Genomic DNA, 5815 nt, shown 5'->3' with positions numbered 1-5815 from the left:
TTCAGTGAAGATCCGTATTTATGGAAAAAATTCCCACATTGATAAAATCATATAATGTCTCCAGCAGCACCTTCCTTGATTCCTCCTCAGAGTATGGAGGGAGTCTCTAGGGTCCAAGCAAAGGCAGGGCTCTGGTAGGTCTTGTCAAGACAAAAAGCTTGGAGCAACGTGCTCTGCAACCTGTCGTTTAAGAACCATTCTAGCTAAGTGAAGGGATCCTTGCTGCCAATTTCTCTGACATTCCCATTCATGGCTACATGTGCGTGTGCGCACGCACACACACACACACACACACACCTGCAAGTACACACGTATGCCAGTAGTAATAGAAAAGAGGGATAGTTTCTTATGTTTACTCTTGGCTCAATAAAGATTAGGTTTGCTGCCATTCATTCAGTCAACAAATATTTATTGAGACCCTTCTGTGTGTACAGCCTTTGCAAGATGCCTTGAGAGAGAAAAGAAAAGGAGCTTCTGACTAAGGGAATGATATGTGAGAACAGCATTTGGTTTTTCGAACCATCAACTAAAATACTGGAATAATGGGCTGAGAGCCGAGGATGGAGTGCTTCTAACAAGCATTAGTGAAAACTATTTGCTTGGAATCTTTTGAATTTGATCAAGAGGGCTTCAAAACTAAAAAGGGAGGAGAGAAATCTGCCCACATAGAACTGCCAAACTTGTTGACAGAAAAGAGTAATTGTAACACAGGATAAATTGGGGAAGAGAAGATCAGTCATTCATGGGAGACAATATCCCCCATGGGTTTAAGTGTCTACAAACAAATGCACATTGATCTTATATAAGAACTGGTGAGATGAATCTTTGATGAGATTTGGTGGAATGAAATTCAGGACCAAAATAAGCCTTTGCAAGGTTATAGCTTATTCAAAAGTATCATGAGATGTAGAACTAGAAGAAACTTCAGAAGTGATCTCATCCAATCTACTCATTTTACAGATGAGGAAACTGAGGTATAAAAAAGTAAAGAGATTTCCATTTACTTACAGAGTTAGGCTGTAAACCAGGACCTCTGAATCCAGAGTCAATGCCCTTTTCTCTGTTGCATGCCACTTCCCAGTAAAAATAGTAGAGATCAAAGAGGGAATGAAGCAGGAATGAGTATTAAGGAGATATGTTTAGTTTTTTATTTGAAATTTTTTATTTAATTAATTGATTTAGAATATTTTTCCATGGTTACATGATTCATGTTCTTTCCTTCCCCTCCTCCCACCCCTGTCCTGTAGCCAACAAGCAATTTCACTGGATTTTACATGTGTCATTGATCCAGATCTTTTTCCATATTATTGATATTTGCACTAAGGTGATTGTTTAGAGTTTACATCCCCAATCATATCCCCATCGACCCATGTGATCAAGCAGTTGTTTTCTTCTGTGTTTCTGCTCCCACAGTTCTTCCTTTGAATGTGAATAGCATTCTCCTAAGTCCCTCAGAATTGTCTTGGATCATTGAATTTCTGCTAGTAGAAAAGTCCATTACATTCAATTGTACCACAGTGTATCAGTCTCTATAATGTTCTCCTGGTTCTGCTCCTTTTACTCTGCATCAGTTCCTTCTGTAGGTTGTTTCAGTTCACATGGAATTCCAAGGAGATATAAGCTTGTGAGGAAAATCAGAACACAAGAAGGGAAAGGAAGACCAGAAATTTAGGAAAGACTTTAATGCAGGTTGTCATTGTTCAGTCATTTCAGTCACTCCTGACTCTTTATGATCCCATCTGGGGATTTCATGACAACAATACTGGAATGGTTTGCCATTTCCTTCTCCAGTTCATTTTATAGATGAAGAAACTGAGGCAAAAAGGGTTAAGTTACTTGCCCAAGGTCATATGTAAGTGTTTAAGGACAGATTTGAAATCAGGAAGATGAGTCCTCTTGACTCTAGGTCCAAAACTCTATCCACTGTGTCACTTAGATGGCTTCAGTGCAGACAGAAACAAATTAAAATGCTGATTTTGCTATAACAGCACATATATCAAAAAAAACTGTAATAATATGGAATAGTTTGGCAAATCCCCTGAATAAGGATGATACATAAATTTGTGTAGTGTTCCACATTTTTATGAAAATTAATATTGTCTAAAAATCATCTTTACAGATATCTCTATAAAAACACATTTTGATTGCTTGGGGGGGAGAGAGAGAGACAGAGACAGAGAGACAGAGACAGAGACAGAGACAGAGAGACAGAAAGAGAGACAAAGACAGAGACAGAGAGAGACAGAGACAGAGAGAGAGAGAGATTGGAGTATATGCTACAGACCACCTGGACAGAAGGAGGAATTCTACAATTCAGCAAAGAGATCTCAAACTTAGCATAGAAAGTTATGTTGTCATCAAAGAACACATTAACAGTTTAGATATGTTGGCACTGTGCCAAAAGAACAATACTTGAAACATGTATTATTTACTTGATGACTTTTATCCTTTAAAATGTTGAGGAAGCAAACAAGAATGGCTATTTTGACCTTGAGTCTGACCAACACAGAGGACATGGCAGCTGAATTAGTAGTAATGGGAATCTCAGAGGAAAATAATCTCACCATTAGAGGGTTAATGATAAAGCATAAGAGGAAAACCAGCATATTCTAATATATGTTTTAGATTTTTGGAAATCAGATTTCAAATTCAAAACAATAAGCATTTATTAAACAGTGCTAGCCACTGAACTAAGTTCTGTGTTCACAGAAAGAGAAATAGGATTCAGTGTTCTATGATTTATAGGGGAAATCAGAGGTGAAAATTGGGAGCTGCCTAAAGAGATTGGTCTGGCTACATACTTTTAAATATTTCCAGGAGAGATAGGAGAATGGTTAGGTAACTGAGAGTGTATCCAAAAGAAAAGACATGTTTTGAATCATTAAAACCCAGAATGGACTGTGTTTGACAACAAATGTGGAGTATGAGCAAAAGCAGAAATTTAAATTCTGAAGCTAACAAAGAGAGAACATTGCTCAGGATGAATGGGAAGATAATAATGGAAAGTGTGGAGAAGGCAGAACTACTCAGTTCATATTAAAATTATCTTCAGTCTTATTTCTAGACATTTATTAGCAGGGTGACTCTAGGCAAGTCATTTAACCTGTTTGCCTCAGTTTTTTCAACTTTAAAATGGGATAATTTTTGAATCTACTGCTTAGGGTTGTTATGAGAATAAAATGAAATAATGGTAAAGCACTTAGCAAAGTACCTGGTACAGAGTAAGCACTATTTACACAATAACTAATAATATTAAAGTAATGGTTTGAGAGGATTTAAAAATAGTGATCACTAAAAACCTCTATGGATTAATTGGAAACAGGTTCTGCACTTGTACTAAAATATTTTTATCAGCTGTTTTTGAGGTGGCAAAGATTTGGAAATTGAGGAGTTGTCCATCACTTCGGGAATGGTTGAAGAAGCTGTGGTATGTGGTTGTGATGGGATGTTATGGTGCCATAAGGCACAATGAACAAGATGAGTTCAGAAAAACCTTGATATGAAATTTATGTGAAATTATATGAACTGATGCAAAGTGAAGGGAGCAGAGCCAGAAGAACAATGTATATAGTAACAGAAATATGCTATGATGACTAACTGTGAAGGACTAAACTATTATCAGCAAAGCAAGTTTCCTAGATAACAACAAGGGACTCATGATAAAAATGCTATCCACAGTCAGAGGAGGAATTGTTGGAGTCTAAGTATGGATCAAAGTATGACAACTTCCATTTTATTTCCTTCGTGAGATTTTTATTGTGTGAGTGATATGTGTCTTCTATCATCACAACATGAACAAAATGGAAAGATGTATTGCATGCAAGTAAGGATATAATTTCTATCAGATTATCTGTTGCCTCAGAGCAGGAGAGAATAGGAAGGGAGAAAACGTGAATTATAAAATGTCAGAAAACAATTGTCAAAAATTGTTTCTATGTGTAATTGAACGTGGGAACAGATGTTCAGTTCTATGTCAGACTAACCTCATTCTCCCTTTTTTTTTAACAATAACTAGACCAATAGAACAAAGGTATGCTGTAGGCATGATATATTTAAATGTTTGACAAAGCATTTGACGAAGTTCTTCATGTAGTTCTTATGGATAAGACTATGGACTAAATGACAGTGAAGTTAAACGAATTAGGAATTGATTGAATAGCCTGATCCAAAAAAGTAATCATGAATAGTTTGGTGTCAACATGGTGTCTCACATTAAGTTCTTGGCCACAATTCATAATTTATTGCAATGATATGGATAAAGCCATATATAAGGTACATTTCTCAAATTTGCAAATCATCTACCTGGTAAGGCTAGTTAATACCTTAGAGGAGAAAAATCTGAAAAGAGCTCAAAAGGTTGCTTCTCAACTATTAGAGCTCTCTAAAAATAGAATATTTGCACCCCAGGAGAACCCCCAGGGCTCCTCCTCCTTAAAGGTCTTCAAATAGAATATAGACAAGCACATGCTGTTAAAAGGATTCTTTATGATATGTGGATTGGGCTCCATAGTTTCTGAGGTCCCTTCCAACAGATCTCCCAACTAGAAGATCTCTAAGGTCCTTTCTAGTTCTAAATGCTATGATTGTGCCTATGGAAAAATCAGAGAATAACACAAGAATTTGGCTGTTGTCCAAATGAAGAATAAAACTATAGAGTGCCTCTACCCCACTCATTTTACTAATGAGAAAACCAAGTTCTGAAGAGGTAAAAATGACCTACCCAAGATCACAAAGATAGTTGGGGGCAGAACGAAGCCTAGACAAAAAAGTCAATTAGTAAAATTAGTGAGTACAGGACAAAAAATTAGTGAGTACAGGACAATTAGTCCTGTACTCACTAAGGTACTGTCCTATCTTATTATCTTTCCATTTACCTTTTCTTCACAACTTGACTCTAAGTTAATTCAGGACAGCCCAGTTCTTTCTCTTGTATCTTCTAGACCCCTTGGTCTGGCACAGGGCAGGGCACATGACAAGGTGGTTGGTTGTTGTCCTTCATACTCCAAGATGACCAAAACAACATCACTGTCTGGGTCAATATATAGTGTGTCAGACCAATATGAACTCAAAGATTTTCAAGGTAGACAGTTGGGCAATTTACCAGCAAGAGCAGTGGACAAGAAATCAGAAGATTTAGGCTCTTTTCCCTTCTCCAGCACTAACTAGGTGCCAAAGAATAAATCATTTGACTCCTCTGTGCTGGAATTCTCCAACCTGTGAAATGCAAGCAATCATTACCCCCCTGTTTACCTTGAAGGATACCTTTTTGTGAAGAGCAAATGAGATCATGGCTGTGAAAACAAGGGGAATGCAAAGATGAGACATCATTTTCTTGTCAATAATGATAGCTCTTATTAACACGGGTAATAGTCAGCATCCTCTCCCTCCTCCTCCTCCTCATTGACTTGCTGAGGATTGCCACATTTATCTGACTCCTATAAGACCACAGAAACTCTGAGCAAAGATGAGATCGAAGCAAGTCTTCCAGCTGACAGATTAACCACCAGAGGGAGATGTGTGAATGGAATGTGAATGGCCCGTGAAAAACAATTTTTTAAAAATCATTTGTAATTTGAGAAACAAATGTTACAGGGCCAGTTTTGTCCCAAGCTTCCCTCTCCCAATAACCTATAGAATGTGGGGACAAGGTGGGAAGAGGATGAGGTTACAGTCCACTGTGGAATGAAGAAAGAATTCAATACCCCAGAGTTTGACCATAGAATGAATGTCAGAATGTAGGATGATAGGACATTAGAGCAGAAGAGTCAAACTCAAGGCAGCAAGAATCCTGGAGACTCTTGATTGCATTAAAGTG

General features: G+C 37.5%; 1 non-coding gene across 1 annotated transcript; it reads left to right on the top strand.

Moving 5' to 3' along the window:
- Positions 1-1981: 1981 nt before the first annotated feature.
- Positions 1982-2083, top strand: LOC130455672 (U6 spliceosomal RNA). Its single transcript, XR_008913777.1, has one exon. It is a non-coding gene; the product is annotated as a U6 spliceosomal RNA (small nuclear RNA).
- The last annotated feature ends 3732 nt before the right edge of the window (positions 2084-5815 follow it).

The sequence above is a fragment of the Monodelphis domestica genome, chromosome 7, assembly GCF_027887165.1.
Source record: "Monodelphis domestica isolate mMonDom1 chromosome 7, mMonDom1.pri, whole genome shotgun sequence".
Classification (NCBI taxonomy): domain Eukaryota; kingdom Metazoa; phylum Chordata; class Mammalia; order Didelphimorphia; family Didelphidae; genus Monodelphis; species Monodelphis domestica.
This window is presented reverse-complemented; position numbering and strand designations above follow the sequence as displayed.